The following is a 6,493-nucleotide window of genomic DNA, read 5'->3' as shown; positions in this document are numbered from 1 at the left end:
AAATAACAACACACAAACTGTATTCTTTTAAACACTGCTTGGCCCATTATATCTAGCCTCTTCTCGGCTAACTCTCGCACCTGGACTAGCCGATTTCTAATAATGTGTCTAGCACCCCAAAGTGCGCTTACCAGGAAGATTCTAGCCTACGTCCATCCTGAGTCGGAGCTGAATCGCGTCTGCCTGGGAGAGGGAAGCATGGCCTCTGTCTGAGGCATCTTACTTCACTTCCTCTTCCTCCCAGCATTCTGTTCTGTTTACTCCATCCACCTATGTTTTAACCTATGAGGGCCAAGCAGTTTCTTTATTTTTTAACCAATGACCTTTTTCCATCAGATGGCCACCACATACCCCAAATTCTTATGTGGAATGGTCACATCTCTTTCAAAATTCAAGGTCTTCAGACTGAGTAAAACAGAGAGAACTAGAGACTGCTGTTTGTTTTTAAACAAAGTTTCCTAAACTGTGTATTTTCTGCTTGTGAGAGAGGACATTAGGAGTGTGGGGGCCAGAACAGTAGAATGATAACACAAACACACTCTATAGCCCAAGGCAATGAGCTTTTATTAGCATCAGTTGTATGCCTGCCTCAGGGCAGAAAGAAGCAGTGACAGAGGGATTTGTGGGAATTGGTGGATATTTTTTCCTTCTCAGAGGCAAATTAAACAAGGGATGAGGAAACCATGCACAGATACCAGTTGGCAAATTTCTTAATGCACAGATTCAAACCAATAAAATTCTAGCAGCATGTAAGAGGACTGCATCCCTATTTTATATCTGGTTTAGTTCAATTACCTCTTGGTGGTCTGTGGTCACTAAAAACCTAATGGGTAATTGTTTCTGGCCTCTAATCTAAGTCACTTTAGATTGCCTTCTTTCCAACACCTAATATGTATTGCATTTCTACCATGGCTCTGCTCACAGATGAGACATTGTCACTAAAAGTGAGAATTATTACATTTTATTCAAGATTTAGAGAAAGCACAGTTCTAAGGAACATTCATGACACATGAGTATGAGTATGAATGACAAAGTCCACTTTGAGATAAACTCAGAGTACAACCCATTGATTAAGCTTGGGTAGGTTATACTTTATCCAGTGGTATCTTTCAGAAAAATCATTTTAATGAATTTGGTACCAATTTTTGTTAAGAATTAAAATCTCTCTCTCTCTCTCTCTCTCTCTCTCTCTCTCTCTCTCTCTCTGTGTGTGTGTGTGTGTGTGTGTGTGTGTATGCATGTTCATGTATGCGTGTGTATGTTGTGTGGTGAGGGTTCTATGTGGAGGTCAGAGCAGAGGATAACCCTAGATATCTTCTTTTGTATACCTTTCTTTTCTATTCTTTTTTTGAGATAGGGTCTCTCATTAGTGGCCTCAGATTCTGGAACTCAGCTAGTGTGCTAGACTGGCTGGACAGTAGTGGAGATCCTCTTGTCTCTGCCACTCGAACACTGGGATGACAAGTGCATGTCACCATGTATGGCAGTTTTTCATGGGAAATGGGATTGAACTCAGGTCCTCAAGTCTGCAACCTGGCACTTTTCCAACTGCACTCTCTCCCCAGGCTCCTTGTCTGTTCTCTCTAATCTCTGAATTCCAACTGCAGAATAGCTTCTTATTACCAGTGGGAACTTTGATTGTGAGCACACTCTGCCTTCCTTGTAAAAGCAGATTGCAAGCAAAAAATCTACTCCATAGGGGTGTTTCTTCTGAATTGTTACACAACAAATATGGGTTATTAACACAGTGCCCAGATACACTCTCACAGAAAGCTTAGGTATCAGTCCCCCCTCTATTGGGTAAGCAGTGAGTTTCCATATTTGTATAAACAGTCCTGTAACATGGCCCAAATCTCTAATTTGTTCCCCAACCACCTCACTATCTCTTTCTATTTGAGTTTTTACATAAGTTGAGACTGTTTCAAAGAAAGATAGTTTGGGTCCATGCCTGATTTTCCTGACTAGTCTTGTTGTCTTAGATGTTGACTCATTTATTCAGGCACTCACTTTAATTTTCTGGATTTTTGGGTTTTTTTTTTTTTTTGTCAATTCCTACAAATCCATGAGACCATTCAAAAGTCCCCCCGAGACTCTGAGCAGCTTTTCAGGGTTTGTTTCTCCACAACTTGACTTCTTGGTTCACTGGTGTGGGAAGTCCTTCTGTATATAATGTTGTTTTTATTGGTTAATAAAGAAGCTGCTTTCAGCTAATGGCTTAACAGAGTACAGCCAGGCTGGAAAAGATATATAGAGAGAGAGTAGGAGGAGTCAATGAGAAGCCATGTAGCTGCCAGAGGAAAAAGACAGGAGCTGCCAGCTGAAACCTTGCTGGTAGGCCACGAGCCTCTTGGTAAAATATAAAATAGTGGAGGTGGGTTAATTCAAAATGTAAGAACTAACTGGCAATATACTTAAGTATTGGCCAAGTAGTATTGCAAATAATATAGTTTCTGTGTGATTATTTCTGGAGTCTGGGCAGCTGGGAAGTGAACAGCCTTCTTATTACAGTTCATGGCTGTTTGGGGTGATAGCTTATCTCACTCAGCTAGCTGTTTTCTCTCTCTAAGACAGTAACATTCCTGCCCCTAGTTTCCTGCCTTGAGTTCCTTCCTTGACTTTCTTCAATGATGTGGAAGCTTAAGATGAAGTTTCTTCCTCAAGCAGCTTTTGGGCCTGATGTTTTGTCGCAGAAACAGAATACTAACTGAAACAACCTGCCTCCAGTGCCTTAGTCGTTTCTGATGGGTGAGATAATTCTAGAAGAAAATATTCTGAAGAATTCCCACCAGAAATTCTAGAAGTGGGAAGCTGAGTTGGTCCTTACTGAGAATTATGTAGCTTATAGTGAAAAATATTACAGAGGTATACTTAGAAATATTTCTGAGGCAAAATTGAGTCTGTGGTCTTAAAAAAAGATTTGGTAGACAGTCAGTTACTTATTGCACAACAACTATTGGACCAAAAATCAAGAGGAAAAGAAGCACAATGTGAAGCTTCTGGAACCAGTGTCATTGGAATGAGATAACAGAAACTACCAAATAACCACTATATACAAAGTTTAATGCATGCATGCCTTATAATGTGTATTTCAACATATATGTCAATGTTTATTTTATTATATATATGTATATTCAGAAAGGATAAGAGAAGGAATAAATTAAATTGGATGTTTTAATTATCCCAAAATTAATGTTTTTAGCCAGTTAGTAGAAATAAGACATAGGAACATTAGATAGAGCAGATCTGAATTAGAACTGGATAATCTTCATTTCTAGCAAGTTCCCAGGTGTGTTGCTGCTGCCAATGGCCTGGGAAATACATTATGCTAATTACTTAAATAGAATTAGCCACTTAAATTCAGCGAGTGAATACACAAATAACGGCTACCAGAAAAGCCAAATGGAATTTTCAAAAGGGATTCTTTTAAAGTAGAACATATTGTGTGTTATTTGACTCCAGGGTATGACATGTGTAACATGGAGGCTGGCTAGTTGAGGATTTCTGTCCTGCCCAATACCCCACAGCCAGCAAGCCCCAAAGAAACTTACACCAAGATCTCTATAAGTTATAAAGCTGATTGGTCCATTAACTCAGACTACTTATTTGCTCTTGTAGCTTATATTAAACCATTATTCTGATCTATTTTTGCCATATGGCTCCATACCTTTTTCAGCTGGCAGGTCACATCCTGCTTCCTCAGGGGTCTGCAAAGGAGTGGGAGGAATCAACTTCCTCCTTCCCAGACTTCTCCTGTTCTCATTGTATCATTTCTACTTCCTGGCTGGTTTCCAGTCTATATTTCCTGCCTGGCCAATCAGCGTTTATTTAAAACATGATTGACAGAATACAGACAATTCTTCCTTACTGCATCCTGGTAATAAAGTCATAAGTAATTATAGGCTACAAGTAAAAATAAAAAAAAACAATAATTTAACAGAATATGTGATAGCAATGTAATTAATAAACCTGATTACACTGCATTCTGCTTTGCCTGGGCAGTTATCATGTTAACTCTATTACCTGGCAAAGAATGCAAATTCCTAGGCAGTATTACTACCTTAGTATAGGCTGAAGAGATGTTAGCATTTATTTGGATATCATAATAACTGAACTTAGTGATAATTCTAAGGGACAAAAATCACAATTCAGCATTTTGAAATAACATACCATGAAGCATCATTTTCCATCAGCTAATACTTTAGGAAGAGATTTATTAAGCTATCACTAGGGGTGTCATTCAGGCAAGATAAATTTTCCTTTAACATTAGGGGAAATAGCCGGGCGGTGGTGGCGCACGCCTTTAATCCCAGCACTCGGGAGGCAGAGGCAGGCGGATCTCTGTGAGTTCGAGACCAGCCTGGTCTACAAGAGCTAGTTCCAGGACAGGCTCCAAAGCCACAGAGAAACCCTGTCTCAAAAAAAAAAAAAAAAAAAAAAAAAAAAAAAAAAAAAAAAACAAACATTAGGGGAAATAATCTGGTAAGTGCCAATTTAGAAAAAGTTACCTTAGAATTACATATAGCAAAATGCTTATATTTCAGGAAAATTAAAAGAATACAGTGTTTTAATCATAAAAATAATATTGAAGAAAATTACAGGTAATCAGCATGAACAAAGACTTGTGTGTTTCAATGTGTGCGTTAAAAATTTAATTCCAGCCCAACAGTGGTGGCACAGGCATGCTTTTAATCCCAGCACTCTGGAGGCAGAGGCAGGCAGATCTCTACGAGTTTGAGTCCAGCCTGGTCTACAAGAGCTAGTTCCAGGACAGGCTCCAAAGCTACAAAGCTACAGAGAAACCCTGTCTCAAAAAAAAAAAAAAAATCAGTTCCAAAAAAATGAGGTTTTCCATATTTCTCAGTCTCTGCTTGGGAAAGTCTGACTAAATTTTTTTTTCCCCACCAATTACGTTATTGCATTTTGAAGTGAGTGTGTGTTTGTTTCAGGAATCTAGATATCCTTATGAGTTAGCTCCCTCTCCAGCAAGCCTTTCCAGGCTAGTGCAGCAGCTGAAGATGGGTTAATCCACAGTATGCCCAAGGATAAATCTCACAGTGGAAATTTCCAAAGCTCAATATATTACTACACTAACAAGTCAAAGAGGTAATGAATCTGGAGATGGATGAGATCTGAAAACTCGGGGAAATGTCACTTGTGATAACATCAGGAACGAAATTCATTTTATTCACGTGTGAATGAAAGTCTGTGAAGCAAGGCTCCTGACTCTTCAAAATGACTCTAAAAACATCATTCATTTACAGCACCCTCTATCTGGGCTTGGTCTGATAGCAATAAAGAAAGGCAAATTGGATTTTTAAGCCTTAAGCTCTGGGTCAGCAAATCCCTTATTGGTTCTTGGCTGTTTTAAATAATTAAATGTGTGATTTTTATTAAGCAGACATTAAAGGCAGAGGCAGTAAAATCCTCTATGAGACTCTGTGGTACAAAGAACAGTTCCGATTTAATCAAAATAGAATGTCTTGCTCTTTGTAGTAAAGCATCAGACTGTTTGTGGTTAGCCGGGAAAGAAATGCACAGTGTTCTGGAATTTACAGCCTCTTCCAACACTGTATAATGCACAGTGTGACTTCTCAGAATGGTCTAGTCATTTGTATCATGTAAACACAATCCTTCGGGCCTCCTAGAGTCAATGGGGTACTATTCTGTCTGGAGTACAGTGGACTGCAATAGCTCCTGAAGTTGTTTGAAACACTCCTATTACCATTTTCCTCAAGGAAAAACAATCAATTCACAAAATAAAGCCACCCTCCAGCCTATCCACAGACACAGGGAGCTGAATTAATGTCCATTAATTGCAACGTTTCTTGATAGCTTCAAGTTTTTTTTTCTGAATACCAAAAAGCAAGTTTAACTACCAAAGAAAGGAAGAAAGAAAAAGAAAAGAAAGAAAGAAAGATATTTTCTTTCTACCACAAACTTTATTTTGCTAAGGTGAGACTTTGACTGAAAATTCTCCTGGTATCAGAATGTTCTCTTTCTGCCAATGCCGGTAATGCTATATTCTTTCATTTAATTTGAGACAAATGAGCAATTTCTTTAAGTGGCTAAGCACAATATTTCAGTCTTTGCAGCTATATAGTTGCCATCATTACCACTCAGCCCTGCCAAATATAGCATGTGACACCCTGGCTCTATCAGAATGTGACTTAAGGTATCATTTCACATTCCTGAGTCATAATTCACCCATTAAATGGAATGGCAAGATTTTTTGTGAGTCTTGGAAGAGGTTACTGTTGAGTCACTTGTATGTGTCATAACCAGTTCACAGAGTACCACAGCCACCTGTACATAATATTATTAGCTTCTAGGGATGTTATGGCAATACATACAGTGAGGTTAGCTGTGGGTTATACAGCTAGAAGTACAGGGCAAGACTATTGAACCATCATTTATGAGTTCTTTGTTCCTTCCAAGTTGTATATTTTATACCTCTGACTGGACTCCCTGTTAAAAATAGGAGGTCTCTCTCTCT

Source organism: Microtus ochrogaster (genome assembly GCF_000317375.1).
Source record: "Microtus ochrogaster isolate Prairie Vole_2 chromosome 14 unlocalized genomic scaffold, MicOch1.0 chr14_random_1, whole genome shotgun sequence".
In the NCBI taxonomy this organism is placed as follows: Eukaryota; Metazoa; Chordata; class Mammalia; order Rodentia; family Cricetidae; genus Microtus; species Microtus ochrogaster.
This window is presented reverse-complemented; position numbering follows the sequence as displayed.